The sequence below is a fragment of the Misgurnus anguillicaudatus genome, chromosome 10, assembly GCF_027580225.2.
Source record: "Misgurnus anguillicaudatus chromosome 10, ASM2758022v2, whole genome shotgun sequence".
NCBI lineage: Eukaryota > Metazoa > Chordata > Actinopteri > Cypriniformes > Cobitidae > Misgurnus > Misgurnus anguillicaudatus.
The window spans coordinates 936,227-962,765 of record NC_073346.2 but is presented as its reverse complement, the minus strand read 5'-3'; the positions used below and the strand labels follow the sequence as shown (position 1 = coordinate 962,765).

At 43.0% G+C, this 26,539-nt stretch overlaps 1 long non-coding RNA gene across 1 annotated transcript; it reads right to left on the bottom strand.

Annotated features, from left to right (window-relative positions):
• Positions 1-1,209: 1,209 nt before the first annotated feature.
• Positions 1,210-25,128, bottom strand: LOC141367334 (uncharacterized). Its single transcript, XR_012371681.1, has 4 exons — positions 24,751-25,128; positions 23,072-23,135; positions 2,039-2,138; positions 1,210-1,689 (listed from the first exon to the last, which is right to left on the bottom strand). It is a non-coding gene; the product is annotated as an uncharacterized lncRNA (long non-coding RNA).
• Positions 25,129-26,539: the final 1,411 nt, after the last annotated feature.

Here is a 26,539-nt window from a genome sequence, read left to right as displayed (position 1 = left end):
AGTGTTGTTTTAAATGTGTTGCTGCATAGTTTAAATGTATGTTTAAACATGCATATAAAATGAATATACACCCATTGTGTAACATGGTGAAAGGCAATCAATTGTATTGAGGTTTAACACATATTCACAAAGGTTCAAAATCGGTTCAAAATTGGTCCAGTCAGACCTGAACGTCCATAAAACGTTTTAATCACGTATACTTCACAAACACATTAAAGAATACATTATTTGTAGCCTGACGTTGTCATACTCAATTCAGTCAGAATTTGAGTCTGATACGGCTCCATTGAGCTAAAATTATGAGGCGTGTCTCAACCGAAAAATGCCTCTCCACTCAATTGGATAGACCTACGACCAATCAGAGCAACGGAGTGTGTGACGTATGTTGAAATGTCGTCCTTTGCAGCCTGACCGAACTGCTAGTTATTTCGCTACAATGACACTAACATCATTGTGATTACTAAGTCAGAGTAAGCGAACGTACATCAACACCTACTATGTTTACAACATTTCATTTATATCACAACATTAAGTATTTACTAAGTTATACATTAAGACTATCTCTTACCATTTGTACGTTAGGTGAACTTCATCCACGACGATAGCTATTACGTTGGCTTGAAAAATATCGGAGCCTAGCATGTCCCTCCATTTATTCAGCAGTCACGAAAAGAAGCTGGCAAAGACCGCTAATTATATCCATCTTGTCGTGCACGCCGAGTTGCATCGCCGTGACACTCATTTCAGTTGCTTCTTTAACTTTGTCCTCCATAAGTGCGACCAACTTTTGCAGAATCCCATAGGAAGGACGGCAAAAACATCAACAAATGCCTTGATTGTGTTTCTCTGTTCCTCTTTTTAAATCAATGCTCTGTCGATATCTTTTAGAACAGACTCAATGTCAGAATCCACACATCTGATTTCTACCGCGGCAGCCATTTCGTTGTAAACAGATTCAACACTCGCGCTCTTTGGTGACGTGGTTGATACGTTACTGTTGATCATCTGTCCATCATCGTATAAAGCCCGCCCTCAGAATTTGATTCGTCGACCAGCTTTGGGATTCGCATAGTAGCTCCTCAACGGAAAAACGCCAGACCGATCTTCCCGTTTTTCAAAATGTGGTGGGCGGGGCTAAGATCGGCTGGCACCCAGGCTACATTATTCGTGGACATAAGCAAAAAAGAAGCATGTTCTGATTTAGCACTTTTTATTTTTTGAACCATTTAACTATAATAACAATTTCAAAACACTTTCAATAAAGGGATAGTTCACCCAAAAATTTATATTTAGTCATTTATTTCCTCTCATGTTTCAAACCTGTATACCTTTCTTTGTTCTGCTGAACACAAATATATTTGAAAGAATGTTTTTAACAAAGCAGATATCACAACCCATTACTAAAATTGTAAAAAAAAAATATTGACAGTTAATGGGTTGTGAAGTTACAAACATTCTTCAATCTTTGTGTTCAGCAGAAAATATAAAGGTATACAGGTTTGGAACATATGGATAAGAAAATTATAACAATTTTCATTTTTTGGTGAACTCTCTCTTTAACACATTACAGCTGCTTGGCTTTTTGTATCCACCATCCCCAGCTCTTCCTGGACCGTGGTTGAGGTGGATCTGCCATAGCTGCATCTATTTACGAGTCCGTGGCATTTGGGCTCCACCTCTTCACAGCATCTGAAGGAAGAGAAGATAATAAATACAATAAAAAAATTGAGGTAAATGACATGCACTTACTTTCATATATATATATATAATTTTATGTTTATAGAACATAAAAATATGTTCTGCTTTAAATAAGTGTTGGATCAGTTTTGGGGGAAACAGCATTTGTACCCTCCCTCTACAATACCACTGTGGTGCCCTTGAGAAAGACCCTTAATTAGGTGTGTAACTGTCAAAAAATGAACAGGATATTTCTGCTAAAGACAGGTGAGCTATGATGTCCCCTGAATAGATAAAGCATAGCAATAAAAATTACATCAATATACAATAAGTTTTTTTAGATCAACATTCCCCAAATTACCTTGAATAACATAATACAAAGGTGTGCCTTTAGAAGACTTCTTTCCCAGATGTCCACCACCCTCAGATTAAACTTTGCCATAAGACAATTTGACATCATTCTGTGAAAGAAATGTAAGATTATTTCACCTTAGACAAATAACCTAAAAGGTCAATAAATCACAATTAACAGTAATGTGCAATTGTATACAATGTTCAAACATACACTATGTGTTAACACTTCACAACTTCACTTGTTTCATCTACCATGTAACAAGTGCTTTGAACTATATTCTCATCCATAAGTTTTGGTGACAAGTAATGGCTTACACTGAAATTATGTTTTGATTTCTTGTTTTCAGTATGGCTGACGGTTTAAGTCACTACGAACATTAAAACTTCTGACAAGTGATGTGTGATAGATTAAATCCTGAATTGAAGTAATATAAATAGTATTATGGTGGTAATCAATATATATATATATATATATATATATATATATATATATATATATATATATATATATATATATATATATATATATATATATTTAAGCAATATCGCTCGAGTAGGAGTGTGATATAGCTCTGTATCATCACGGCTCTGATTAGGCCAGAGGCACGAGGCCGTATGATGATATAGAGCTATATCACACGACTCCGAGAGCAATATTGCTTTTATACAACAGTTTGATGCCACACGTTTGAAAATAGAAAACTAGAAAACAACAACAGTGTTATTTTAAAAGCCTCTTTGTTTGGGAACTACTTTCTTCCGCCACAGATTTGAGGGCGGCCAGAATGACAGGTAACACTTTCGGCTGCTTTGAATCTCATAACAACTCAATGGACGGAAAAGCCGTTTCTTTATTTTACCGTTTCTTGGTCACAAAGTGTAGTTTTAAGATTAGTTCAGTCGAGAATGTATATGTATTATATTTAAATCTGCAGTCGATTAGTAAAGATAGCACCTGTTTGAGCGTTTGCTTAGTGAGATTCGGTACATATGAGAACGCCTCGGTTACGGATGTAACCCTCGTTCCCTGAAGGAGGGAACGGAGACGTCACGTCGTGACCGACGAATTGGGAACTTGCTTAGAGAGACCAATCTGCTTCGTAAACTACTAAAACGCCAATGAACTTGGCATTGAGATATTTGCATAATGCTGGCGCCACCCCGCCAGGTGCCTTTATAAGCAGCAGGTGCAAATATGGAAATTAGCTTCTTTTCGCTGAGAAAGCCGGGAAAATGACCGGCCGACAGCAGGGAGCAGCACCTGTGGCGACGAGACGTGACGTCTCCGTTCCCTCCTTCAGGGAACGAGGGTTACATCGGTAACCGAGACGTTCCCTTTCAGTCGGTCACTACGACGTCACGTCGTGACCAACGAATTGGGAATCCCTACAAAAACGCCACTAGGGGCTGACCTCTTCCAGTGTCTGCAAAAAAACCCCCAAATTCCCTTAAGGAAATGGAGAAATAGGATAAGGCAGAAAGGCCGGGCACTAGATGTTCCTTTAACCCCACAGAAGCGCCAGCGACTTGGAAGCGCCCTACCTGAGCGGAATAGGAACGCTGCGGAAGCCAACGCCCCTCTTAAGGGCTAATGGTGGACGAATAAAAGTAATAAAGGACAGCCATGGCTGTGTAAGCAAAGCAGTGCTTTGCTAAGGGAAACGTGGGCTGGTAGGATTAACCCCACAGAATAATACTCACAAAGGAACCCGGTGGGACGCAATGTGGAGCCCGAGCCAGACAAGTAGGTTCGCGAGGATACAGCTAGTGAAAAGCTGACAGCCAATGCTCCGCAACAAAGGCTGCCAAGGCAGCGGAGGAAGAGCAATTCAAACCATTACGCATTTTTGCTCTGATGGCCTTCCATACTGAAACTCAATTTGGAGCACCAGTCGGAGGCTGCAAGCCGACTTGCGAGTCTGCTCTCCGTGCTCTCCCTGGTGAGGGAAAAAACACGAGAGGATACAGGCTCGATACGAACACTGTAAAATCTAATGAACGTATTAGGTGTCGTCCAACCAGCAGCTCTGCAGATGTCTGTTAGCGAGGAACCACGAGCGATAGCCCAAAATGAGGCAACACTCCGTGTGAAGTGCGCTCTCAAATTAAAGGGGCAAGAAATACCCTGCAGATTATAAGCAAGGGCGATAGTAACAACTATCCAAAGAGACATCCTCTGCTTAGTGACAGCTTTCCCTCTTTGCTGACCACCGTAACAAACAAAGAGCTGGTCTGAGGTCCTGAGGCTTTGCGTGCGAACCACGTAGAGTCGCAGTGCGCGTACGGGGCACAACAGAGCCATGGTTGGGTCTGCCTCCTCCGGGGGCAGCGCTTGATCTCTGAAGGGAGTGGTGGGAACTTTGGGCACGTAGCCTGGTCTGGGTCTCAGTGAGACAGCAGAACAAACTAAAGGCACGAATCGTCAGAGAATGCATGTAAATCCCCTACTCTCTTCATGGAGGCCAATGCTAGCAGGGTCAGAGTTTTCATTGATAAAAAACTTCAGACTCGCAGACTGCAAAGGCTCAAATGGGATACCTGAAGGCTTCAGCACCATGGACAGGTCTCAGGAGGAAAGAGGGAGGGCGCGAAGGGTTTAGCCTGCGAGCGACTCTTAAAATGTAGTAACTAAATCATGCTGGCCAACTGATCTGCCGTTGATAAGTGAGTGATGAGCAGAAATAGCGGCGATATCAACTTTAATGGCGGAGGGACAGCCTACCATCTAACCTATGTTGAAGATATAAAAGCACAATGTTAATGGGCATTCTCTGGGGTCCTCGCGTTGCAAAGAGCACCAGGTGACGAAAAAGGTTTCATTAAGCGCGTAAGTCCGTCCCGTGGACGGTGCTCGAACCGTATCGATGGTGTTAGATACCGCTTGCGATAAATCACCTAAACCTTGCGCGCGCTCAACGACCATACATGGAGATCCCACAGGTCGGGGCGCGAGTGCCAAATGTGCCCCTTCCTTGAGAAAGAAAGTCCTTCCTCAGGGGAATCCGCCAGGGAGGGCTGTCGCGAGGAGCATTAACTATGAAACCAAATCCAGGTCGTCCAGTACGTACGATTAATAAAAGGCTCTCCTCGTCCTGCCTGACTTTGCACAGTGTCTGCGCAATTAAGCTCACTGGAAGGAATGCGTATTTGCGCATCCCCCGTGGCCAGCTGTGTGCCAACGCTCCCAAGCCGAGGCTGCTCTCGGTTAGTGAATAAAATAGGCGACAGTGGGTATCGTCCGGCGACGCAAACAGATCTATCTACGCACAACCGAACATCTTCCAAATTAGCTGGACTGTCTGGGGGTAGAGTTGCCATTCGCCGGGGCGCGCAGCTCGGGAAAGCGCGTCTGCCGCTGTATTGAGCGAACCCGGGATGTAAATGGCACGAAGGGACCTCAGATGCTTCTGACTCCAAAGGAGGAGATGACAAGCGAGATGCGACAGGTGACGAGAGCGCAAAACCGCCTTAACGGTAAATAACGCAACAGTCGCAATGTTGTCGGTGTCGGCTAATACATCCTTCCCTCGCATCTCCATAGCGGAACGTACAAGTCCCAGATATACAGCACACCGCTCGCGGCAGTTGGGGTGGTATGCACACCCCTGAGACTGCAAGCCCGTCATACGTGGCTGATCATCCCGTGCTTAGGGCATCGCATGCTACAGAATGCCAGGAGACCCCTCAGGGGCATATCTTGCTATCAGAAATGCTGGGTCTACTATGGGGTAAAATTGAAATGATACACAGGTGTAATGTTTACACGGTGTATGTCGGTGCGCCACGCTCTCCTCGAGACTCGATCGTAAAGCCAACGCTGAAGCGGTCTCATATGAAGCAGCTCGAGCAGTGTCACAGCCGCAGCTGCTGCCATATGTCTAGGAGCTTCTGAAATTGTTTCAGAGGGACCGCGTACTTCCCTCGAATTAACCCGAGGCAAGTCAGAACTGACTGGTAGCGCGCTCTTGTAAAACATGCCAATTAGTCGATCGAGTCTATTTCCATACTGAGAAAAAGGATCCTCTGCACGGGGCAAAGTTGCTCTTTCCCAGTCGACCTGATGACTTAAACGAGCGAGATGCCGAAGCATTAACTCTCTGTGTTCGCGCACGTCTGCCAAGAACGGGCTATTATAAGTCGACGTAAATAAAAGCAGAATGCGAACAACGCTCTCTCTCTGAGATTTTAATGCCGTGACTAGCACTTTCATGGAGACACGGAGAGAGAGAGACAACTCGAATGGTGTACTTAGTATTAATATGCCCACCCCACGACGCAGAGCGAAAAACGGTCTAAGGCGAGGGGAGATGGACACATAAAGTACACGTCTTACAGGTCTAAGGCTGCAAACCGATCTGAATATTGAAATATGAGCCTCTGCGTTATCATCCTAAAGGATCACCTTTGTAGAGCCGGTGCGTAAATCAAATCGATCGTAACCCGCCGCGTATTTTGGGTACTATGAGATAAAGGCTGGAAAAACCCTATTATCATTATCTCGGTAAGAGGGACCGGCTCGATACATCCTTCGCCAGCAGGACATCGACTTTTGCACGCAGTACATGTGCATCGGACACTTTCACTATAGTGAAACAAAAGCCCGAGAATTTTGGGGTGTGCCGGTAATTGTATTTTGTAACCGAGGCGGATCGTGCGTAAAACCCAACGAAACGGGCTGGGAACTGAAGCCAAGCACCCAGGCACCGTACGAGGAGAAATAACGACCCTACCGAAGTACCCGCAGTGGGGCAGGGAAGCAAGACAGGTGGGACTGCCGGTGCGTCTGCTGTGACAGCATAAACATCTACAGTATGTGTGTGTGACACTGACCTGAGCCCGCTGAGGGTGATGGTCGTCTGGTCTCCTCTGCGGAGAGCGCAGACTCAGATGAAGGTGATGGTGGTCCGTTCTCCTCAGTGGAGAGCTCGGACTCCTCAGGACACCCGCTGGCGATAGAGGAGAGGTAGGGTGAGCTGGTGTGTGCCCGCTCACGGCTCTCTCGATCCTCTGGAGACCTGGAGAGGGAAGAGGAATGCACTCTTATGTGTGGTTAAGTGGGTACCGGCTGAACAGCCGGTGGAACACATGCAAACCAAGAATTTTCCACCCGACCTCTGCCAATCCGGGTCGCCCGTCACTGGCCACTTAAACTCCAGATTTTCACGGGAAGCGGCTAAGAGGGCGGGGCGAGCTGCTGACGACCGGTTCCCCTGCGCTGCCGAGATGGGGTCCGAGGAGGGGAACGGAAGTGACCGCCACAGGACGCTGACGGCGAGAGGCAGACTGAGGAGCCGGCGTGGTGGACCAAGGGCAGCTCTCTTTCGCCGGGGCATGACCTAGGAGATCGCCTCAGTCTGCGGAGCTGTACGACTCCACGGGCTCGCCGAAGAGGCCGGTCTGTGAGGCAGGAGCATTCAAGAAGTTGTTCTCGTCTGCGTCCGTCATGTCAGCCAGACACAGCCAAAGGTGGCGATCTTGAACCACTGTGGTGGACATCGCACGACTGAAGGTCGCGGCCTCCCTCGTAAATCCTTGGTGAACCTGTAGCAACGTTATTGCATGCAGGGCTGAAGCCACCTCTCCGCATGCCTGACGGACATCGCCCGAAACCGGACGACTGCCTACAAACACGGGAGGGAAGGGTTGGGTGGTCCCTCCAGGAACGCAGCTGCATCGCAACCCCCCGCTCCACTGAAGGGGTCCCCGCCCTAAGCGGCTCCGTTGGTTGGTGAGGGAGGTGAGGAGTGAAAGCTGAACGGCCGAGAAGGCCGCAAATCACGTCAGCTCTTCGTGCCGTCAGGAAAGAAAGGCACAGGAGGAGAGGACCGAGATGCCCGAGCAGCTCCGAAGTACCAATCATGTGGGCGGTACGGTTTGGGCGGAGAGGGGTTAACCTCTCCAACTCTACCGTTTCCGCCGCTCGAGCGGGCACGGCCGCCATCTCCGGGACGACTCCGCCTCGGAGGAAAAAATGGACACCCTCTGATGCTGCAGAAGTGACGGGACCAGAAGGAGGTCCCATGGATTTGGCAGAAATCGTAGAACACGACTCTGCAGTCTCCACCGGAGCCTCAACCGGCTGAGGATGAGAAGGCCGGTAGGTGGAGGACGCATCCTCCGTCCTACTCAGCGTAGGGATGTGAAGAGCGTCCTGCGAGCGCTTGACAGCCGCACCGTGGCGGCGTCAGCACTGCAAAGGCGCAGACAGCATTCCCGTAGAAACGTCAGTCGTCTCCGCAATCCAAGAGGGTTATGCTCTCACAGAGAGAACAAAAAACTCTCCACGAATGCAGCCTCGGAGTGCTTGATGCCTAAGCACAAAGACAGCGCTCGTGACCATCACTGGAACCCTTATACCTCTCGCATCCAAGATCGCACGGACGAAAAGCAATCCTGAAAAGGACGCTGATCTCCGAATATACGAGAGAGTGGCTGTCTTTAAAAAGACACAGAGCTCTCACGTATCACTCTATTAGGGAAATCACTCTTTAGGTGCTCAGCTGATGATGTGCACAGGGAGAGGCAACGCACACACTAAACTCAAAACAAAAAATATGCAGAGCAGTGGAATACTGCGAGCGTCCGCTGTGTTAGTACTGTTCAAGTTCAAGTTCGTTTATTTCTATAGCACTTTTTTACAGTTCAGGACTGCCCAAAGTGCTTTCCATAGTGGCAACAGATCAAGACATCAACAATAAAACCACATTTATAAATAACAGGGAAATAGAAAACATAGACACAGTGCTAATTTGCACATTGCCTCCTTAATTCATGTCAGTTGACAGAACTCAGAGCATCACCAGTCAGTTGACTGAGTGCAAAAAATTACAAGAAATACAAAAACATATCACAGCAGACAATTAAAACTCATATCAATAAGATCTAATACAGCAGACAGATTAAAGCTCGTATCAATAGGTAACTCACTGTGCCGATCAAACATATGGAAAATGTAATGGCACATGTCGGTTGACCGAGCTCAAAATTTTTAAAACCTGTATCAGTGCATAGAATAACTCATGACATTTAAAATGATAAATGTTCAGCTAAATTCCATAGGCCAAGAAAAATAGATACATTGTCAGTAGAGATTTAAAAGTGCTCAGGGAAGGTGCAACTCTTATATGGCTTGGAAGGCTATTCCATAAACTAGGGCCTATAATTGAAAATGCTCTATCTCCTCTGCGTTTTAGTCTGGCAGCAGGAGCAGTAAGCAAACTTTGCGAGCTGGAGCGTAGTTCTCTGGGTGGTGTATATGGACTAAGCAATTTTGATAGGTAGGGAGGAGCCTGGTTATGAAGGCATTTGTATACAAACAGAATGATTTTAAACTTAATCCTGTATTGCACTGGTAGCCAATGGAGGTCACGTAGAAGAGGGGTAATATGATCATATTTGCGGCCTTTTCTGAGAAATCTAGCTGCAGCATTTTGAACTAATTGAAGCCGGGATAGTTGGGATTTCGAGATGCCGCTATATAAGGAATTACAATAATCTAATCGTAACACAATAAAAGCATTGACCGCCATCTCAAGTGATTGCACAGGCAAAGCAGCTTTAATTTTAGAGAGTAAACGGAGTTGGAAAAAACTAGAGGCGACTACTGAAGACACTTGTTTTTCTAAAGAAAGCTTGGAGTCTAATAAAAAACCAAGATTTCTAACACAGTGTGTTTGGTAGACAGCCAGATCATCCAGACACGAGGTGTCTACATTAGAGCTAACTGAAGGGTCAAATACAATGACCTCTGTTTTAGAGTTATTAAGAAATAGAAAGTTGGTTGACAACCAGGTCTTAACTTCATCAAGGCATCTAAAAAGTGTGGCGATATTAGAGGGATCATTTCTTTTCATTGGTAGGTAGATCTGGGTATCGTCTGCATAAAAATGATACGAAACCCCGTGCTTTCTCAAAATTGCACCTAACGGAAGCAGATACAGAGAGAAAAGCAGCGGAGATAAAATTGAGCCCTGTTGAAGGCCACACTTAAGACTAGCAGCAGAGGAGGTACATTTACCAATTTTAACTGAGAAATAACGGTCAGTTAAATAGGAATAAAACCACTTTAAAACTTGGCCTTTTAGACCCACAAATTCATTTAATCTCGATAAAAGCAGCTGATGGTCAATAGTATCGAAAGCTGCAGTTAAGTCAAGAAGAATTAAAATCACAGAATCCCCAGAATCAGTGGTAACCAGAATGTCATTCAGAACCCTTAATAGGGCCGACTCGGTACTGTGGAGCGGTTTAAACCCCATTGGAAGCATTCAGAGATGTGACAAGTGCTGAGGAAGGATTGAAACTGCTTTAACACAATTTTTTCTAATACCTTTGAAATAAATGGTTAAACTGAAATAGGACGGAAGTTACTCTTTATAGACGTATCAAGAGAGGGCTTCTTGAGCAAGGGGGTGACAGCTGCTTGTTTCAAAGCAGGAGGGATCACACCTGTGGCCAGACAGTTGTTAATAAAGATAAGCAGCGTAAGGCCAACAGACTCAAAAATTAATTTCAGAAATCGAGGATGAATAACATCATAAGGGCACAGAGAGGGTTTAAGAGAATCAATAATCTCAGACAGATGTTGAAGCAAGACGAGATCAAAATTTTCCCATACACAGATGGTCTGGGTATCAGCTATCGTTGGTAAGGTGGCATAGGAAGTGGCCACCTGAGACCTTAAATGTGTGATTTTATAAGTAAAAAAGCTCAAGAAACCTTCACATAGTTTGTCTGAGGGGTTAGGTAGGGAGTTTGTAGGAGGATTAAGTAATGAGTTAATAGCAGAAAATAGAACTTTGGGTTTGTTTTTGTTACAGAGAATCATGTTAGAAAAATAAGCTGCTCTTGCGGATTTAGCCGCAGCCTGGTACGCTGTCAGTGAAAGTTTAAACATATCAAGTGATGATTGCAGCTTGTCTTTCTTCCATTTACGCTCCATTTTTCTGCATGCTTGCCTCAGGGAGCGAGTGTCAGTAGTACACCACTTTCCAAGTTTTGTGTGAAGGGGTTTAAAAACTTTAAACGGAGCAGTCTCATTTAAAGTTGTAGTCCAGGTGTTTTGTAGTAGCTCAAATTGTTGGAAAACGTTCAAATCAGATTCAAATTCATCCAGAGACCACTGGGCAGTCAGATCCGATTGAAAATGTGTAGAATAAACACGTGATACCTTAAAACTCTCATGTGGAACAGACAGTTGTTGTAGAGAGGGGGAGAAAATAATTGGTTTGTGATCCGATATCATTATGTCAGAGAGAGTAAGCTCAGCGAGAGAAAGCCCATAGGTGAGTATTAAGTCCAGCGTGTGCCCCTGTAGATGGGTGGGCTCTTTCACCCATTGTGTAAGGTTAAACGAGTCTATTAAAATCAAGAACTCCTTTGACAGGGAGTTTTGAGGGCAGCAGACGTGGACATTAAAATCACAGAGTAGAACGAAACGGTCGTATTTTGTGGTAACAAACCCTATAAGCTCCGTCAGGTCGGCAATGAAGTGCTGAGTCATATGAGAGGGGCGATATAATACCGCAAACAAAATAGGGCTGTTCCACTCAAGGCTTATAAGCTGAACTTCGAAGCTAGAAAAGTCTCTGACCGAAATTTTCTGACAGCGTGAGTGTATTGGCTTTTTTAGGATAGTCACTAATCCGCCTCCCCTTCCAGTCGTGGAGAGTTAAAAAATGAACAATCATTAGGAACAAGATCAGAGAGGGGAGACAAATCTCCTACCTGCATCCAAGTTTCTGTGATGAATAGACAGTCCAACTTATGAGAGAGAAAAAAAATCATTTAGTAAAAAAGTTTTATTTGTCAAAGAACGCGCGTTGATCAGCGCCATTTTAGGAGAAGAGATAGATCCACAGGGTGAGACTGGAGCTCTGCATAATGGACGGAGATTATCCAAATTAAACCCGGTAGGCCGCGCTGGTGTATTGAGGGAGGGATACGTCGGTCGAAGCTCGGGCATCGAGTCTGGGAAAACAGGGTGAAGCCAGCGAGGGCGCGTAGTCGGTGAGTATCCTGTGCACATTGAGCGCCAGTTAGCCTTCCATGTCGTGCCAGGAGCACGGGGTATACAGCCCGATTTAACGTGAAGTTTCCATCTAACCAGGAGACCAGCCCGCCTTCCCCGTTTCCTTTTCCGTTTTTTCCGTTTAGGATCAGCAGTCCAGTGGCAGAAACAGTTCCGTATCTCCAATGGCAGGACGCCACACGGCTCAAAAACAAAACGGGTAGGCTCTGCTTGGATTGCTTCCAGAAATGAGCTGCGCAGATCTAGCAAAGCGAGTCGATCGTAAGACAATAAGGGGACGCAAAATAAACACTGAGACACGTAAAAGACAAATAAAACGGGTAAGACGCGCATCTGCTTGTCAATCAACTTCAGCAACCATTCCCAGAAGAGCAAGTAGCTTCTCAGTAGCAGATAATGCCGGCTTTCGAAGCGAAAAAGCTAATTTCCATATTTGCACCTGCTGCTTATAAAGGCACCTGGCGGAGCGACGCCAGCATTATTCAATTCAATTCAATTCAATTTCATTTATATAGCGCTTTTCACAATACTCAATTGTTTCAAAGCAGCTTTACATTAATAGAAGCAGTAAAAGCACAGAAAAACGACAGAAAGCATAACATAATACACAATAGCATAAGCAGTCAAATTTGCTGCGGCTATGACGCGACATTATGAGCGAGCATATTACTAATGTAACGTCTAGAAGAAGAAGCTAAGTTAAGCCAAAGCAGGCTACCTCCCCGGGGTAAAAAACCCCCTAGGAGAAAAAAAACAAAAACCCCGGGTTGTTTAGCCGAGGAAATAAAAATAAAAGTCCTAGGAGGGAAAAACCCTTGGGAGATATACATGTATATACACACATATAAACGGATAAGGAGCTTAAGCGGAGATTAAGCAGAGATTAAGCGGGTATTAAGCGGGTCCTGCCGATGGTCGTTGGTCAGGCATCAGCTGGGCATCACATTGAAGGACGACCAGTAGATCAGAGGTGTGCCGACTTTCACATCTACCGGAACTGGGTCTGTTTGTCCCATTGTCCTCAGGGTCAATGGGACCCAGGGACGAGACAGGGAGAGAAAAACAAAATCATATTAGCGTAGGGGCCGTTCACATGTAATGCAAGTGTCACACAGTGATGTGGTTTAATCAGCTTAGTTTCAGACAGACTAACTATTGAGGCATAATTGTTTTATCCACAGTTGAGGATTTTGCAAATTGGGGGCCCACTGCGACGGTATATATGGTAACTAAGGGTCACCTTCCGATTTTTAAGAGAAAATGAAACCTGTCGACCCGTTTGACTAAGGCCTGTAACCCCACTGTCGTCGTTAATGCAGGTTCAGTGGAAAACGGGTCTATATTGCATACTATTTACAAGATCATGAGAAAACGCCCAACATCGCAACCTGACCATACGTGTCAACCCGTTTGACTAAGGCTGGAGGCCCCACTGTCGTCGTTAATGCAGGTTCAGTGGCAAACGGGTCTGTATGGCATACTATTCACAAGACACAAGAAAGTGCCAAAATCGCAACCCGACCATACGTGCCAACCCGTTTGACTAAGGCCGGAAGCCCCACTGTCGTCGTTAATGCAGGTTCAGTGGCAAACGGGTCTGTATGGCATACTATTCGCAATAGAAAGAAAGCGCCAAAATCACAACCCAACCATACGTGCCAACCCGTTTGACTAAGGCCAAAAGCCCCACTGTCGTCGTTAATGCAGGTTCAGTGGCAAACGGGTCTGTATGGCATACTATTTGCAATACAAAGAAAGCGCCAAAATCACAACCCAACCATACGTGCCAACCCGTTTGACTAAGGCTGGAAGCCCCACTGTCGTCGTTAATGCAGGTTCAGTGGCAAACGGGTTTGTATGGCATACTATTCACAAGAACACGAAAGTTCCAAAATCGCAATCCGACTATAGGTTAAGATAAGGTTTTTATTTATTTATTTGGTTGGTCTGTGTTATGACCGCCAGTGCTTTGTTCCGTACAGATAACTATTTCGAGTTAAGTACTTTTACTAGACAAATTATGCGAATGCTTTGTTGAAGAGAAAAGTTTTAAGTCTAGATTTAAAATTATTGACTGTGTCTGATTCTCGGACATCGGTTGGTAAATCATTCCAGAGCTTAGGGGCTAAGTAGGACAATGACCTTCCACTTTTAGACACTTTTGATAGTCTAGGGATAATCAAGAGACCAGAATTTTGTGACCGTAGTGTGCGTGATGGATTGTATTCTGATAGTAATTCTCTAAGATATGAGGGTGCTAGGCCATTTAAAGCTTTGTAGGTGATTAGTGATATTTTAAATTCTATGCGATATAAAACTGGTAGCCAGTTTAAAGATGCCAGAATTGGGCTTATGTGGTCATACTTTTTAGATCGAGTAAGTACCCTTGAGGAAGCGTTTTTAACTAGCTGAAGCTTGTTTTCTTGATTTTCATGTCATCACCCTAGTAGCGAGTTACAATAGTCTTTTCTAGAGGTCATAAAAGCATGAAAAAGCTTCTCTGCGTCAGATGTAGACAGTATATGGCGTATTTTCGAGATATTTCTAAGATGGAAGAATGCTGTGCGGCAGACGTTGGCGATATGACTATCGAATGATAAGTTGCTGTCGAACATCACACCTAAGTTCCTAACCGTGGAAGATGGCACCACAGTGCAGCCATCTATGTGCAACTTGTAATCTGACATATGATGTTTGTAGCGATTCGGTTCAATAATAAGTATCTCTGTCTTATTGGAGTTCAGCTTAAGAAAGTTATGTGCCATCCAGTCACTAACATCGCTAAGGCAGTCTGTTAGCTTAGAAAACGTGTGTGTTTCGCTGGGATGTGAGGAGATGTAAAGCTGGGTATCATCCGCATAGCAGTGAAAACTTATGTTATGTTTCCTGATAATGTCTCCTAGAGGTAACATGTATAACGAGAACAGGATAGGACCTAAAACCGAACCCTGCGGTACACCGTATTTAACCAGGGAGTGATATGACTCTTCCTCGTTTACATAAACAAAGTGATAGCGATTGGTTAGATACGACCTAAACCAGGCTAGCGCATGACCACTGATACCAACATAGTTTTCTAGTCTATTGAGTAAGATTGTATGATCTATTGTGTCAAAGGCTGCACTAAGGTCTAATAATATAAGAATTTAGATTTCACCACGATCGGATGTTAATAGGAGGTCTTTTGTAACTCTAAGCAACGCTGTCTCTGTGCTATGGTGGGGCCTGAATCCTGATTGGAACTTTTCATATGTACTATTATTTGTTAAGAATGTGCGTAACTGGCTTGCCACTACCTTTTCTAATATTTTCGAAAGAAAAGGGAGATTTGAGATTGGTCTAAAGTTATTAAGCTCTCCCTGGTCAAGCTGCGGCTTTTTAATCAGCGGTTTAATAACTGCTAGTTTGAAAGCTGTTGGAACGTATCCTATTTCTAGCGATGAGTTAAAGATATTTAGAACCGGGATTGACACTACAGGGAATACCTCTTTAAGCAGTTTTGTGTGAACGGGGTCTAATATACAGGATGATGATTTGGATGATGTAACTAGTCTAGAGAGCTCATCTATTGTAGTAGGTTTAAATGAATCAAGATGTTCGTATGGTAGTCTAGTGTTAAGTGAACTAACGGGTAGAGTGGTGGCTGCCTGGGTAGCTACGATGTTGTCCCTTATAGCCGTAATTTTGTTAGAAAAGAAGTTCATGAAGTCGTTACTATTGTGTTGAAGTTTACTATTGGTTTCTGTTTGTTCTTTATTTCTAGTCAGTTTTGCAATGGTGCTGAAGAGGAAACGAGGGTTATTATGATTCTCATTTATAAGCTTGCTAAGATAGGTAGATCTGGCGGTTTTAATAGCCTGTCTGTATTGTTTAACACTCTCTTTCCATGCTGCACGCCATACCTCTAACTTTATGCTTCTATAATTTCTTTCCATTTTCCTAGTTGCCTTTTTGAGTGCTGCGGTGTGATGATCATACCATGGAGCTGGCGGTTTTTCTTTGATTCTCTTTTTTCGAATGGGAGCAACGGCATCCAATGTGTTAGAACAGACATTGTTTAGGTTTTCTATTACAATATCTAGATCGTCACAGTTATCTGCTACATGTTTAATTTGGGACAGGTCTGGAAGAGTGCTAATAAATCTATCTTTAGTGGTGGAAATTATTGTTCTGGCTAATCTGTAGCATGTTGTGGATTGAGTGATCCTATCTAGAAGTACAGTGTATGACACAAGGTAATGGTCAGAAACTGCATCACTCTGAGGTGATATTTTGATGTCATTAATATTGAGCCCGAGTGACAGAATTAAGTCTAATGTGTGCTTACGAGTATGCGTTGGCCCTGTCACGTTTTGTCTAATATTGAGAGAATTTAGAACATCCATAAATGCACGTCCTAGTGCATCTTTTGGGTTATCCACATGAATATTAAAATCACCAACGATAAGAGCTTTATCTACAGTGACTACAAGCTCAGACAGGAAATCTGCTATTTCTTTAAGGAAATCTGCATGGTGGCCCGGAGGTCTATAGATTGTAGCTAAGGCAAAAGAGAGCTGTTTGTGGTTACGATCGGTTATTTCCATATTTAACAACATTAGTTCGAATGATTTAAATTTTACTTCAGATTTTTGGTTTACTTTAAAAATTTTGTTGTATATTGTAGCTACACCACCCCCTCTCCCCTTTAATCGAGGTTCGTGTTTATAATAATTGTCTTGTGGGGTGGATTCGTTTAAACTAATGTTGTCGTCTGCTTTAAGCCAGGTTTCTGTTAAACAGAGTGCATCTAAGTTTTGGTCTGTAACTATTTCATTGACAATAGGTTCTTTATTGGTAAGCGATCTAATGTTCAGAAGGCCGAATTTTAACATTCGAGGTTCATCTGTTAATGTATTGTTTTCTAATTTTATATTAATCAGATTTGTACCAGATGTGGCAAGCGGTGCTCTGTATTTATTTGTTCGGGGAACAGATACAGTTGAAATGTGTTGATATTCTGGTAAGATTGACTCGAAGTGCTGGGATATAAGTGATCTTGACATATCACGGCAGCTAACAGATGGACGGTTAAGCCGATCCGTCTGTTGCCTGACTTGTACCCTGGATAGTCAGGCTGTATTCGAAGTAAGACTATTGGTCAGATTTATAGAGAGAATCGCACTTCCTTCCTGAGATGGATGGAGGCCATCTCTCTTTAGCAGGTCAGGTCTCCCCCGAAAATGCTTCCAATTGTCTATAAACCCTACGTTATGCTGAGGGCACCATTTTGACATCCAGTCGTGAAGAGACAATAATCTACTGTAAGTTTCATCCCCCCGGTAGGTGGGGAGGGGACCAGAGCATATTACATTGTCTGACATTGTTTTAGCGATTTCACATATCTCTTTAATATTATCTTTGGTGATCTCCGACTGGCGGAGTCTGGTGTCATTTGTGCCGGCGTGAATAACAATTTTAGAAAACTTACGCTTAGCATTAGCCAGCACTTTAAGTTTTGATCTAATGTCTGAAGACCTGGCTCCCGGTATACAATCGACTATGGTGGCTGGTGCCTCAATGTTCGCGTTCCTAAGTATCGAATCTCCAATGACCAAGGCACTTTTAACAGACGTCTCAGTCGATGTATTGCTTAGAATATCGAACCTGTTTGAAATTACCAGGGGGGTCTTGGGTGGGCACCGGAAACGACTTTGCCGCCTGACAGTCACCCAGTTAGTCGGCCCCCTTGACTCAGATGATGGAACCGAGCTATGTGTATTACGTTTAACACTAGGAGCACCCGAAACAGTGTTTGTAGCATTAGCGGTATTAGCGTTTGTAGCATTAGCGGTATTAACGTTTGTAGCATTAGCGGTATTAGCGTTTGTAGCATTAGCGGTATTAGCGTTCGTAGCATTAGCGGTATTGCTGTCATCAACTAGCGTTTGGATGCGCTTCTAGTTCTGCAATCTTCTCTGTCAGCCTTACTACTTCAATACACTTAGCACAAGTAAACACCTCTGTGCTGATGGAAGAAGCTAAACTGTACATGTGGCAAGTAATGCAGGTTACAATAACAAGCGCAGTCTTACCGCTTTCATGTTGGGTGATGGCGTCTTCGGTCGCCTGGACGCGGTCCGTGAAGCTACATCGCGAGGGAAGCTCACTCGCAGCACGCCCCGATCGCCTGCGGATGTCTGTAGCCAGTGTGATGTGAGGCACGCTGAATCTGCGACGGCCGGGCAGCGGCTCCTCCACGGCTTCCCGATCGCTTTCATTCTGGGCGATGGCGTCTCCGTTCCCTCGAGCGCGGTCCGTGAAGCTGCACCGCGTAGGGTGTTCGCTTTTTGCACTTCTCGGTCGTTTGTGGATGTCTGGAGCCTGGGTGAACTGGGCGCTGTACGTCGCGTAGGATCTGCGATAACCGGGAATCAACTGCTCCACAGCTTCCCGCTCAGGTGAGGACAGGTCTGAATAGCATACAGTGGATGAGTCCGCCATTAGATCGGCAAAATGGTAACTTAAACCGGCACCTGTTTGTTGATGCTAGCGGGCTATATGCTAACACTGGGTGTTTAGCAGTGATAAATCGTTTCACGTGGTAGTACTGCTCAATAGTCGACACGGTAAAGTATTCTTGAGATAAACGAATATGTTATATTATATAAATAGGAACAAGGTAGTCAGAAAATAGGATTTGGATGATAAACTCGACGGAGCTCTGACGGAGCTCTGATGCACGATGCTTGGCAAATATCTCAATGCCAAGTTCATTGGCATTTTAGTTCATTGGCATTTTAGTAGTTTACGAAGCAGATTGGTCTCTCTAAGCGAGTTCCCAATTCGTCGGTCACGACGTGACGTCGTAATGACCGACTGAAAGGGAACCAAAGCATGTGCGGACGTAAGTGTTCACTCGCCCCGCTGACCACCGCCCTCTCTGGGCTACATCTCTGACAGGGATTCCCTGGCTCTCATGTTGGCCTTGTTTTTTTTTGATGGTCAAAAATGAGATCAAATCAGCAGTATTTGGCGTCATGATCAAACTATTACTTGTTTTTTTATTCATATTAAGTGTCTTTTGTGTTGTTATTGTTTTGGCGCGAGGTAAAAGTGAATAAAACTATACTTATATAATGTTACTATTGCTTTCCCATTTACTCTTAACGCGATACGAGCACTCGATTATTATTAAACTTTGTTCTTGTCAGTACTATATAAAACTGTTTTTTATAAGTGTCAGAGAGATGTATTTGCATGCTGCTTATAAATATATCAGTGGCGATATCTCATAGCATGTTTTAATAGTCATGTCACGATAAAGTAAATGATCAATGTCCACATTTAAAAGCTGCGGTGCTTACCTGCAGTTCCACTGTGTTTTCGCGTTCTGAGAAGAGATATTGCTCCAGAAAAAAATAGTTTACATTCCTCTTTCCAAGTGTTAATCGTCCACATGATGTGACAAGACATTACTCCCATTAAGTTTAACGTAACATCCAAGAGCCCTGATCTTTGACGGAATAATAACTTCCGATTGGGATTCACAGACTGATTTACGAGCTAGTGAACTAATGAGACACACGGAGAGCGTTTGAGTGTGTCCGTGTGTGCATGCAGTTTTTCCATTCAGAGATGAGCCTGTTTAGAGGACCTCCATTCACTAGGTGGCGGAATGATACGAAAGGTGAAGCGGTTACTGTGCCGTTATCAGTAGAATATTGCACGCCTCTTAGCCAATCAGATTCGAGAACCAGAAAGAACTGTTGTGTAATATATATATATATAGAGTCTTGTTTAAAATAATAGCAGTACAATGTGACTAACCAGAATAATCAAGGTTTTTAGTATATTTTTTATTGCTACGTGGCAAACAAGTTACCAGTAGGTTCAGTAGATTCTCAGAAAACAAACAAGACCCAGCATTCATGATATGCACTAGGGGTGTCAACAATAATCGATTCGGCGATGCATCGCAATGCACGCATGCCCGATTCAGCATCGATGCAGCAATTGCCATAATCGATTATGTCACTGTTTATTTTCTGGAGAGAGATGACCGTGATAGACGGGTAAATAAAAACGCACCCTTTTCCATGGAAATTGGACATATGGGCACATTTCGGATTCTATGAAGTTAATGGGAAACTAGACAAGACTTACGTTGTGTGTAAAATTCTCATCTCAGACATGCAGGGCTCGCAAAATTGCTCGTCTCGGCGCTAATTCCTGTCGGGCTACCAAAATGTATCTTCACCCTGCCCATCGGGGTATCTTGGGGAGGAAATAATATTTTAATGTTTTTGCTTTGTCTCAGATTTAGTTAGGCGGCGTCCTCTTGTCAGTCATTATCCTCACGTAACAAGTGAAACTGTCAGGAAATCGAGTGAAAGCATAAATAAACCCATCCTTTAATGTGCACGTCTGATATGCGCGCGACCCTCCGCACGCGCTTCACCCGGCTACGCTCTTCACGAGCACCTGCTTGCGCGAACTCAAGTCATTTAATAAAATAACGTCATTTCATTTTTACCTCATAGACTAACATTGTTTTAGCGTTTATTTTTTCTTTCTACAGTTAGTAACTTAAATATGTGAGAAGGAAAATATGTTTGAGTGATTTCCGATAGATTTGACACATCTAGGCTATTGAGAGGATATGATGTTACAAGCTGATAGGTGACTAAACAGCAGTGGTAAGATATGGTTACCTAAAGCGAATAGAATGTGTGTTTGTCATTTCGTTTTACCTCAGAGTCTAACATTCGGGGAACATTCCTTATGTTCCTTTTTAATAAATATCTGCTTTAAGTCTTCTATATTGTGTTTAAAGTCAGTGGTTGTTTATTTGATAAAATACCATGTTATCTAAATACAATACGTGATGTGTTGAGGTATTTTTAAAAAAAATAACCTGTGTTATAATACATTCATATAATATTTCAGTAACATGATTAAATTATTCTAACCTTAGGGGAACGTTAAAATAACCTAAAAATAACATTAGGGGAATGTTTATTTTCTTTAAAAAAACATTCCTGGCTAACCAAAAACCTTGGAAAATAAGGGAACGTTTTGGGAACCAAATTGTTAGCTGGGGATGGGCAGGAATAGTTGGCTTAACTTACATGGAAATCAGTGCATTTTTTATTTGGGCTACTTATATTCATTTCGGGCTACCAAAAAAGTAAAGAGTGTCTGTCCGAAGGGCTACCAGGGATTTTAAAATTTTGCGAGCCCTGCTCAGGTATATAATTGTCATTGTCTTAAAGCTGCTCAGCTTCCGTTTTTGTTGAGAATAGTTGCACTTGACTTTTTAAAAAATTTGCCTTGTTGTGTACAGTAGAATTCTGATGCATCGCAATGCATCGCAGAATCGAATTGAATTGAATCGTTACCTGGTGAATCGTAATTGAATTGCATTGTGAGGGCAATGGCAATGCACACCCCTAATATGCACGCTCTTAAGGCTGTGCAATTGGGCAATTAGTTGAAAGGGGTGTGTTCAAAAAAATAGCAGTGTCTACCTTTGACTGTACAAACTCAAAACTATTTTGTACAAACATTTTTTTTTCTGGGATTTAGCAATCCTGTGAATCACTAAACTAAAATTTACTTGTATGACCACAGTTTTTTTAAAACTGCTTGACATCTGTGTGGCATGGAGTCAACCAACTTGTGGCACCTCTCAGCTGTTATTCCACTCCATGATTCTTTAACAACATTCCACAATTCATTCACATTTCTTGGTTTGCTTCAGAAACAGCATTTTTGATATCACCCCACAAGTTCTCAATTGGATTAAGGTCTGGAGATTGGGCTGGCCACTCCATAACATTAATTTTGTTGGTTTGGAACCAAGACTTTGCCCGTTTACTAGTGTGTTTTGGGTCATTGTCTTGTTGAAACAACCATTTCAAGGGCATGTCCTCTTCAGCATAGGGCAACATGACCTCTTCAAGTATTTTAACATATGCAAACTGATCCATGATCCCTGGTATGCGATAAATAGGCCCAACACCATAGTAGGAGAAACATTCCCATATCATGATGCTTGCACCTCCATGCTTCACTGTCTTCACTGTGTACTGTGGCTTGAATTCAGAGTTTGGGGGTCTTCTCACAAACTGCCTGTGGCCCTTGGACCCAAAAAGAACAATTTTACTCTCATCAGTCCACAAAATGTTCCTCCACTTCTCTTTAGGCCAGTTGATGTCTTCTTTGGCAAATTGTAACCTCTTCTGCACATGCCTTTTTTTTAACAGAGGGACTTCTTGGACTTCTGCGGGGGATTCTTGAAAATAGATTAGCTTCACACAGACGTCTTCTAACTGTCACAGTACTTACAGGTAACTCCAGACTGTCTTTGATCATCCTGGAGGTGATCATTGGCTGAGCCATTGCCATTCTGGTTCTTCTTCTATCCATTTTGATGGTTGTCTTACGTTTTCTTCCACGTCTCTCTGGTTTTGCTCTCCATTTTAAGGCATTGGAGATCATTTCAGGTGAACAGCCTATCATTTTTTGCACCTCTTTATAGGTTTTCCCCTCTCCAATCAACTTTTTAATCAAAGTACGCTGTTCTTCTGAACAATGTCTTGAACGACCCATTTTCCTCAGCTTTCAAATGCATGTTCAACAAGTGTTGGCTTCATCCTTAAATAGGGGCCACCTGATTCACACCTGTTTCAGTGATTGAATGCCACACTGCTATATTTTTTTAACACACACCTTTCAACTAATTGCCCAATTGCACAGCCTTAAGAGCATGCATATCATGAATGCTGGGTCTCATTTGTTTTCTGAGAATCTACTGAGCCTACTGGTAACTTGTTTGCCATGTAGCAATAAAAAAATATACTAAAAACTTGATTATTCTGGTTAGTCACATTGTACTGCTATTATTTTGAACAAGACTGTATGTATATATATATATATATATATATATATATATATATATATATATATATATATATATATATTCCTTAAATATTATGCAGGATTACACAAATCAAGAGAAATACATACCTGTTCATAACGTTGTTCACGCAGTCTCTGACAGAATATCCACCAACTCAGACAGTTGCTGGACCTTAATGTGAAAACAATGGAAATAATGTTATAGAAAGATGGTTGGAAATATATATATATATATATATATATATATATATATATATATATATATATATATATATTTATACAACAGTTCTTTCTGGTTCTCAAATCTGATTGGCTAAGAGCTATACGATATTGTACTGATAACGGCACAGTAACTGCTTCACCTTTCGTATCATTCCGCCACCTAGTGAATGGAGGTCCTAAACAGGCTCATCTCTGAATGGAAAAACACAGACGCCCTGTTTTTAAACACTATCCGTGTGTCTCATTAGTTCACTAGCTCATAAATCAGTCTGTGAATCCCCAATTGGAAGTTATTATTTCGTCAAAGATCAGCGATCTTGGATGTTACGTTAAAGTTATACTGGGCTTCTGCGCCGGCCACAATCATGTTCTTGGCGTTATCTGTTACAATCGCAGGATTCTTGTCGGAGATTTTCCACTCAATGCAGGCTTCACGCAGTAACGCGCCAATATTTTTACCAGTATGGGCTTCATTTAAAACTCTGGTTTGCAAAACAAAGGTTTTCATTTTCCAATCCGGATCAATGTGATGAGAGGTAATTGTCACATACCCTTGATTTGAACATGACGTCCAGCCATCCGTTGTTATCGCTACTCGTTCAGCTTGAGAGAGCGACAGCTTCACATCATTCTTAGTACTTTCGTACAATGCAGGAATAACCGTTTCTGAGAAGTGTGGTCGGCTTGGTATCGTGTACCTTGGCTCCAATGTTTTAATCATTTCACGGAACCCCGGGTTTTCAACCACACTGTAGGGTCGCATATCTTTGCAGATAAACTTGGCAATTGTTGCCGTGATATTTTTTGCCCGAGCCGAGTTTTGGCCTAGTCTCTGACTAAACATGCCGGCGAGGCCCAAGGCTTCTGTGACTTTAATGTTACCTTGCGGTGATGCTGCAGCGGGAATGCTGGAAGAGGTGCCTGGACGATCGGTGTTGTGTGCAATCCCATGGCGCCTTAGTAGGTGGTTGGAGAGATTTGTCGTGTTGCCGTTGTACTTTACTTGACCTTTACATATCCGACAAACAGCGAGTGACTTATTTAGAACATCTCCATCTTTGCAAAAGCCAAAGTGTTTCCAGACACTGGACCGCAATGGTGGCTTGATAATTTCTCGCTCGTGTGCTTCTCCTCCGCCATCCGCCATGCTGTTTTGTTGTCTTTGCGCTGCTAGCGCGCGGCGATGACTTCACAGATAGGCAGACTCAATCGAGTAACGTTTAACGCCATTATCATTTAAAGTGCTAAGAAAAAACATCCATAATATAGAGTCTGGCGTGTTTAAATTCAATGCGTTATTTCTTAGTATCGATTCAATCGATTGATTACGTTTAAAACGATGTTTGATCGATATATGTCGTCCGGAAAGCCAACTTGCCGAGCATAGATCGATGTAGTTGGATCATAGGAATATAAATCGATACATCGATGTAATAGATGAATCGTTACACCCCTAATATATATATATATAATATCCTGTTTATATCACAACTTACGCAGATCAACTTATCAACATCTTTGATGTATTCATAATGCAAAATACACAGTCATATAGCATTTCTTACTTCTTGCATTTGAAGCTGAGGCCATAGGCAAAGAATCAGGTAGTCTCCATCCTGTTATATTTTCGTTGTCTGTTACCTCACCTGCACAAATATAGTTAATTATATGGTAGTGTAAAATATTAACATTAAATCACTTCACAGTGTAATACTGCATTAGTTATGAAATCAGCTGGCTGTACTTTTAGGTCTTTGTGGTTGAGCAATGACAGACATTATAAGCTCTGTATTTGTAACTATTAACTCAGATTCAGAGAAGTGTACATGTTTATAATCTAAGCTGTGTTGTCACTAATGTAGAATCTAGCGATGCATAAATATCATGCGCATCTCGTCAGTGAGGCCGGTTCCTTGATTGGCAGTGGATCGCCATCGCCTGCTATTCGGATGAAGCAGCATTTACTACACAAAGCTGTAGTTTACTGACTTGTAGTTTACTGAGCTGGGCCTTATCGCATACATATCGCAGGCGATACGTCCCCAGTAATTAATGCAAATTTGCCCCAATTGTCAGTGAAATACGACTGTGTAGTAAGTTGCGCTCCATCTGAAATCAGGTGATGTGATTTGCTTCTGGTTACGGAACCGGCTTCACTGACCAGATGCACAATGACAATAAAATGCGATATATCGTGCATCCCTAGTACAGTGCTTCCCAATCCTGGTCCTCGAGCACCAAAAAGTTTTAGATGTCTTCTTATTTAAAACACCGGATCATGGCTGTAGCTACCATTAAGGACACCGAGGTCATGTCCTCGGTAGTTTTTCTTGAAGTTTTGTTTCATTTTGATGTGAAAATAGCAGACGAAACAATTATCCTTGCATCTATGGACCATCACGTGAAGTGATGGAAATAACGCGTTATAAATAAACGTCGTTACTAACAATGTTATTTTTTCAGTAACAAATAATCAAATAAATTTCCGTTGTTACTGTTACTGACATTAAAATGTTGCGTGTTAATCTCACTGAAGCGAGTAGACTATCAGACAGGCAATGTTTTTCTCTTCAACTGATGATAATTAGCCTGTGTATGTTAGAGGGGGTGGGACAACCACATAACCAATGATGACTGGCTGAATTTCCATTGTTAGCCAACCAGAAGCAGGCTTAGTTCAAGTTCATACACTGTATAAACATGCTTAGCAGTGCCGTGTTGCCAACTTGATGATGACTTTGTCCCTAGATTTAGCCATTTTTAAAACCCTTTAGCGACTTAGGTAAACACACAAAGAAGATGCATCGAGGCTGTGTAGGTTTATGAAGAAGGGCTGTTTCTCAATTCCAAGAACGCAAAGAACGGACTTGCATCCTCGTGGAGATCGAACTTGCCAGGCGACCTCGGAAGAACGACCTCGGAAGAAAGAACACAGAATGCACTTATGAGAATTGAGATGTGTGCAATCTTCCTGTTGGTCACCTGACCTCCGCCATTGTTTTGCCGCAATGACTTATGGGGCGTGAAGCGATTTTAGCGCGCAAGTCTGCACTCGATGCATCCTCGATATCAAAAACACATCCGGGTATTTTCATGCGTCCTCTGTCCTTGCGTTCTTGAGAATTGGAATGAACTTCGACTGTTAATGATGACGTAGAGCAAGGACTAGAGAACACAAGATCGCTGAAGAACGCATATTGAGAAACAGCGAAGGTGTCGGAGTTCCTCACAACATCGACTGAATTTCGAAGGTAACGTGATATATATTAGAACATTACAATACATAGATGTGTGGGCTATATGATTAGATTAGATTCAACTTTATTGTCATTACACAAGTACAAGGCAACGGAA